The sequence below is a fragment of the Bos grunniens genome, chromosome 9, assembly GCF_055505025.1.
Source record: "Bos grunniens cultivar Pamir isolate PY7600 chromosome 9, Bosgru_T2T1.0, whole genome shotgun sequence".
In the NCBI taxonomy this organism is placed as follows: Eukaryota; Metazoa; Chordata; class Mammalia; order Artiodactyla; family Bovidae; genus Bos; species Bos grunniens.
In genome coordinates, this window is record NC_141173.1 from 25,799,240 (window position 1) to 25,806,526 (window position 7,287).

The 7,287-nt window shown below is 35.5% G+C and overlaps 1 long non-coding RNA gene across 1 annotated transcript; it reads right to left on the bottom strand.

The window, feature by feature from the left end:
- Positions 1–409: 409 nt before the first annotated feature.
- Positions 410–5,616, bottom strand: LOC147365700 (uncharacterized). The gene is made up of 2 exons (XR_015132301.1): positions 5,497–5,616; positions 410–699 (listed from the first exon to the last, which is right to left on the bottom strand). It is a non-coding gene; the product is annotated as an uncharacterized LOC147365700 (long non-coding RNA).
- Between the last annotated feature and the right edge of the window lie 1,671 nt (positions 5,617–7,287).

Here is a 7,287-nt window from a genome sequence, read left to right on the forward strand (position 1 = left end):
TTTCACAAGTGAGTCCAGACTTCCCATAGCTCTCCTATTAGTCCCTCCAGTCCTCCAACCAGTCAAGGGAACTGTCTTCTCAGTGTCAGAACCCAGGGTTGGGGTGCCCAATATGTGGCTCTAACTGCTCACTCCCCAGGGAGGTTCTCTGCCCGTGCAATCTCACTTCTCTTCTGAGTACCCTCCCAGGGCACTGATCACTTCTCTTCCATTCCAGTCAAATTCTGTGTGGATCATTAACAGCCTTGGCCACACAGGAGTCTTCCTGCCAGTCTCCTGCTGGTTTTCAGTGAGAACCCTTCCACATGTGGATGCATTTTTGATGTGTTCATGGGAGGAAGTGAGTTTTGCATCCTCCTACTCCCACCATCTTGATCTCACTGTAATCTTTCAGTTTCTCAGTTTTCCATTTCTTTCAACAATGCTGTGTAGTTTTCAGTTTGTCTCATGATTCTTTTGTTAATTTATTCCAAAGCATTTTATTCTTTCAGATGCTATTATAAATATATTTTTCTTTCTTCACATATTATAATAATTCATTCTGTTCTGCTCCTTCCTTTTGTGTCCCGTGCACACCTTATATCTGCACCCCATGTTTGATAGGTCTATTATTCACCTTGTCAGTGGGGAAGAGACTTCCATGAATGGATGAATAACTTGCTGTGTCTCTTGGTGTGTAGTCCCAAACAATGATGCTTTCTAATAAAGAAATATTCATACTAATTTATTAAAGCTTTATATTTCTTCCTTTAAAACATACTCTTTTCTTTTAACTAATCATTAAATGAATTAGTATACCCCTGGATAATTAAGAGTTACACATACTACTTTTGTGCAAGTTTCCAAGTATTCTTTGCTTTATCCAGTACAATTATGGGAAACAAATGACTATACATATTAAAAGATAGTACAATATTTGAGACTTATATTTGAAGCTAAGTTGAAGTCATTTGAGCACTGACAAACTCTCAATAAAAAAACATAGGATTTGCTAGGATGAAGTAACAAGAGCGATATTTTCAAACCCAATAGCTTTCATTTTTCTTAACATTAGTCTCATATTGACCTAAAGAGTAATTCCATCTTTTTTTATAACAGAAAGAGAGAAACTAGACAGAAGCAAGTATAATATAGAAGGGAGGAGTAGGAAACAAGTTAAAGAATTCAAAATTTAGATAATAAAGTTCATCTAGGGGAAATACTAAAGAAATTATGAATTCTTAACCTTGAAAAGATTCACAGTTGATTATATAATTGCTTTAATATATTAAACCAAAGGTAATAATCTGTATTTCCTCTCCACTGGGAGATAAGCTGGCAATAAGAAAATTATATTTTAGAAAAAAAGAAGTTATTTTAGATATAAAGGTTATATTGACTATAAAATGATTAGAACAGAAAATAAATTATATAAAAGTTTTAAAATTCTTTCTAGTGAGGACCAGGATGACATAGTAAATGGACATCAGCTTTCTCATGGCTGGCTTAGGTAGTTGTGATAAGTTTCAAGTAAGATGCATCTAGTACCTTTTTCTATTTCTGAGGTTCCCCAACTCATCTGCATAATATTCTGTTAGCCTTCAACTAGTTGTTATATTTTTAAAGGGTAACATAACCCCAAATTCAGCTATCAGAGTAATTACTAAGTAAAAAAGAAAGCAATCACACACACACAAGCCTATCTATATTGCACTTTATTTCCACATTCAGTAATTCATTTAGTTATAAAAATAGACCTCATTGGAAAGTAGGTAAGAATAATTTTTTATAATATGTTAGGATTCCAAAAATATTTTTATATAGCAATTCCTCCTGTGTCTAATGTGTTTAGTTGTAGTAGCCATGAAAAAACCTCAAGAAGTATTAGATTTTGCAGATTCAACACATTTTAATTTTAAAATCAAAAGAGCAGCCAAGAATCTAATTTCCTACTCTAGAATGTAGAGCTGAACATAGCATTTGGAGACAAATACCAGAAAAATCACTTCTCTAAAACATGACTTCATAGCACTACTGTTCTACCCAGAAGAAGATGAACAATCTGTGTTATCTGATACTAACTGAATTGATGATTATTTGGGCTGCATAATTATCCAAAGAAAAACACACAGGTATACAGCCACTGAGTCTTATTTTGGTTATTAGCAATTTTAGTGTCCATAAGTATTTAAGATGATTGTTAATGGACAAAACCATAACTTGTCTTAATTTGCAAAATGTTCAGAGGAATTCAGTTACATTAAAAATAAGAACACTGGATATTCACAAGAAAAGAATGAAGTTGGAGTCTTACCTAACACTGTACACAGAAAAAACTTAAAATGGATCAAATATCTAAATGTAAGCCATAAGCTAAAAAACTCTTAAAAGAAAACACAGAGCAAAACCTTACAAAATTGAATTTGGCAGTAATTTCTTGGATATGTCACCAAAGGCTCATCAACAGGAGAAAAAATGGACGTTGGATTTCATGAAAAATTTTAAAATGTGTACATCAAATGATCAAGAGTAAAAGGCGAACCTCAGATAAAGAATCTCAGAGAAAAGATTCCTTATTGCTGAGCCACCTCTCCACTAAATAAGGTATAGAAAAGGTGAATAAGCACATGAAAAAACACTCAACATTAATAATAATTAGGAAAATGCAAATGAAAACTACAATGAGATACCACCTCACACCCATTAGGATTACTACTACCAAAAAAATCAGAAAATAAATATTAGTGAGGATCTGGAGAAATTAAAACCCTTGTGTATATTTGGTAGAACTGTAAAACGTTATAGCTGTAGAAAAAAGTACAGCTGTTTCTCAAAAAAATTAAAAATAAAAATACCGTATCAAGCAGTTCCACTTTGGGTATATAGCCAAAAGAACAGAAAGCAAGGTCTCAAAGAAATAATGGTACATCCAAGTGCATAGCTTCATTATTCAGCTAAAATGTGGAAGTCCCCAATTCTTCACTGACAGGAGAACAGATACGGAAAACTCAGAATAAATATATAATGGAATACTATTCAGACTTTTAAAAAAGGAAATTCAGACATATCCTACAACATGGATGGAACTTGAGACATTATGCTAACTGAATTAAATTAGACAAAGACAAATATTGTGTGATATTATTTATATGTAGAATAAGAAAAAGGACACATACTGTATAATCCCATTTATATGAGGTACTTTGGTTCAGTTGACTTGCTGAGTCATGTCCAACTCTTTGCAACCCCATTGACTGCAGCATGCCAGAATTCCCTGTCCATCACCAAGCCCTGGAGGCTCAAACTCATGTCCATCCACTTGGTGATGCCATCCAACCATCTTATCCTCTGTTGTCCCCTTCTCCTCCTGCCCCCAATCTTTCCCACCATCAGGGTCTTTTCAAATGAGTTAGCTCTTTGCATCAGGTGGCCAAAGTATTGGAGTTTCAGCTTCAACATCAGTCCTTCCAAAGAACACCCAGGACAGATTTCCTTTAGGATGGACTGGTTGGATCTCCTTGCAGTCCAAGGGACCCTCAAGAGTCTTCAACACCACAGTTCAAAATCATCAATTCTTCGGTGCTCAGCTTTCTTCACAGTCCAACTCTCACATCCATACATGACTACTGGAAAAACCATAGCCTTGACTAGACGGACCTTTGTTAACGAAGTAATGTCTCTGTTTTTTAATATGCTGTCTAGGTTGGTCATAACTTTCCTTCCAAGGAGTAAGCGCCTTTTAATTTCATGGCTGCAACCACCATCTGCAGTGATTTTGGAGCCCCCCAAAATAAAGTCAGCCACTGTTTCCACTGTTTCCCCATCTATTTGCCATGAAGTGATGGGACCAGATGCCATGATCTTAGTTTTCTGAATGTTGAGCTTTAAACCAACTTTTTCGCTTTCCTCTTTTACTTTCATCAAGAAGCTCTTCAGTTCTTCTTCACTTTCTGCCATAAGGGTGGTGTCATCTGCATATCTGAGGTTATTGATATTTCTCCCAGCAATCTTGATTCCAGTTTGTGCTTCCTCCAGCCCAGCGTTTCTCTTGATGTACTCTGCATATAAGTTAAATAAGCAGGGTGACAATATACAGCCTTGACGTACTCCTTTTCCTATTTGAAACCAGTCTTTTGTTCCATGTCCAGTTCTAACTGTTGCTTCCTGACCTGCATACAAATTTCTCAAGAGACAGATCAGGTAGTCTGGTATTCCCATCTCTTGAAGAATTTTCCACAGTTTATTGTGATCCACAGAGTCAAAGGCTTTGGCATAGTCAATAAAGCAGAAATAGATGCTTTTCTGGAACTCTCTTGCTTTTTTGATGATCCAGTGGATGTTGGCAATTTAATCTCTGGTTCCTTTGCCTTTTCGAAAACCAGCTTGAACATAGAGGTTCAGTTTTATAAGATGAAAATAGTTAATGAAGATGGATGGCAGTGATGGTTATGCATTGTGTATGTATTTAATACCACTGAATTATATACTTAAAAATTGTTAAGATCGTAAATTTTGTGTTACACGTATTTTACCACAATAAAAATAAACTGCAAAAACTAATGTATCTAAAAAGAGAGAGAGAGAGAAATAAGGCTGCATTGTGGAAAACAGATCATAAGATAGCAAGAACCGTTATGGTAAACCAATTTTGATTTGCTAGAGCCGGGTATTATGGAACTCAAAAGCTTAAGCCAAGAAGATAATTGGCGTAAGTTTACACACATAAAGTTCCATTGCTCTCACAATGTAAACTAGTTTGAGTAGACTGCATGAGGCTGAGTTTCAGAGAGAAAAGAGAAATATACCATTCTCTTCAGAGACAGAAATGGAGGGAGAAGTGGTAGGCAACAGAATCCCTAGAAATGGCCTGGGGAAATCTATGCATGGTTTACTAAATGAAGACTCAGGAGATAGAAACCTCATGGAAAAGTTTCCCTTTTAATAAAGGAAAAAAGGTATGGCTTCGGCAACATTTAAAAAGTTTAACCAGCCCCATCTGCAAGTGTCTCCCATATGGTCCCACACTGCAATGTCATGGCAACAGCAGAGATGGCTGGAAATTATCCTGTGTTGGAAGGAAGTTGGAAGCAGTCTTGGCTCCTATGGGTTAGAGACTGGCAGGTAAAATGTAGCAAATGCACACACAAGTATTATGCTACAGTTAAAAGAAACAGATCATGTAAACAAAGCTACAAAGATGAATCTTAAAATGATAGGGTTTAGGGAAAACTTCAGAATGAGATCTACAAGCTTACCATTCATATACTAATCCTCTGCCTTCATAATTATCAAGTATATGGAAATTCTTTGAATGCTTGTTTTTCCATCTATTCATTAAACAAATATTTAAGCCCCTGTTATGTACCAGCCCCTGGGCTATGTGCAGGCTATTGAGCATTGAATAAGGCATATGTATGCCTTCAAGAAGCTTAAAATCTACTAGCAGAGGCAGAGAAGTATATAGTCAATCACAATGCAATTAAGTAATTATTAACCTTTATTTATTCTCCTTCTTACCTTTTTCATGTTTTTCCAGGTGACATGTCAGTTTCATAAATGACACAAAGAAATTTCACACTTAGGAGACACCACAATAGTGCCTAAGAATTCAAATGCCTCTAAGTATGTCAACCAAGTGAGCAATGTCTTATATATTACCTCTTAGACAGCTGAAACTCATTAGTTGTCTTGGGCCGTCCCATGAAAAACGCCCTGCACCCAAACATGAACAACAGTAGGTCCTGACCTTAGTCAGAAAACAGACAACCAAATGTCCTGTGTGCTATCCATCTGTGGTATTCACTACGACAACAAGAACCACTTCAAAAAACAATATGTGGCATTTGATAAAATAGAAGGTGCTGGAGGGAAGAGGCCATCAGTTCAGTGAAATTAGATCCAGCTGCAAGCCACTCAGGCCAGGGCTATCTGTAAATCGCTTTTTCCCCCTGCCCTGTACATTATTTAACAATCTACTACAGATCACAAGAGCACAGCCAAAAGCCATATGTTTGGCATCATGTGGATAGCATCTGGTATTTTTTAAGATACAACTAAAAACGTTGAAAACACAATAAAACAACTGTCATTCACTTAATGCTTATGCTTATATCTCAGCTCATGGATGGTTTTATGACAAATAAACAGTTGTATAAAGTCTCAGTTTAGTCACCTTCCTTTATATATTTCTTCCCTTGGTGAATTACACTTTCATCTTTCCTTTTGGCTTTGTCCAAGTGTACTTTTATATAATGCATGTGTGCTACTGTAGAAGGTGAAACATTGCTGTATAAGCAGAGTGAAACTGTCTTTTTAAGGCAGCTTCAGCCAAGGCATCTACATGACAATAAATATTATTTACACTCAATTCTTTTTACTAAAATCAGGATGGGTCTGGATAATATGTTTCATAATGTCTAGAATTCAGGTTTATATTGGAGTAGTAAGGAAGAAACAAATATGTTTGACACTTGGGAAAGAGTACCTGGGCAATTTGGAGGGCCCTTCTAAATGATATATGAACTACCATTCCAGATCAAGTCTACCCTTTTATTTGAAAACTCATTTAGGTATTCTGACAAGTATACCTGTTAATAATTGGTAGTCCCAAAACAGTTTAGGTAAATCTTGGAAGAGTTGTAAGGCTCTTACTTATTGATTTAGGAAGACACTTAACTCCTTGCTTGAACAAATTAATGACACTGACTAATTCACGTCTTTGCATCTGTCCATACAGTAATGCTGTTAGCTTTAAAACTCTCAGATAGGGACATGTTAGCTTTCTCAATTTGGATGCTCATTAAGGATAGTATACTAATTGCCTTTAAAAGCATTTAATATGTTACATCATATGGTTAAACTGTTAAAGTTATTAGGACAGGTTTTTAATTTTAGTTAGAAAACCAAAGTTTAAAAATAGAAACTCTCTTCTGTAAAATTTGTATGTAATTTCCAAAATCAAAGTACACTCAGTATTAAGGTATGCAAAATCAAGGTACATCACATTTAAATTTGATTCCTCTAACCACTTTTTCATACTCTAGACATTTTTCCACTGTCATTTATTTGGAGGAGTTGCCAAGATGTGGCCTGGTCTGGGAGATACATAGATTTCATGTCCCAAAAAGATATTGGTAGAGTTCACTGAGAGCTAGTACCAAAAACAAACAAACAAACAAACAACAACAACAATTAGGATAGAGTTTTTAGCAGAAAGTAGAAAGGTTTAGAATATACTTATATGGATAAAAACTAGAAAACAATTTTATTAGTTATTTAATTCATAACTAAAATTAAGTGATCATACTT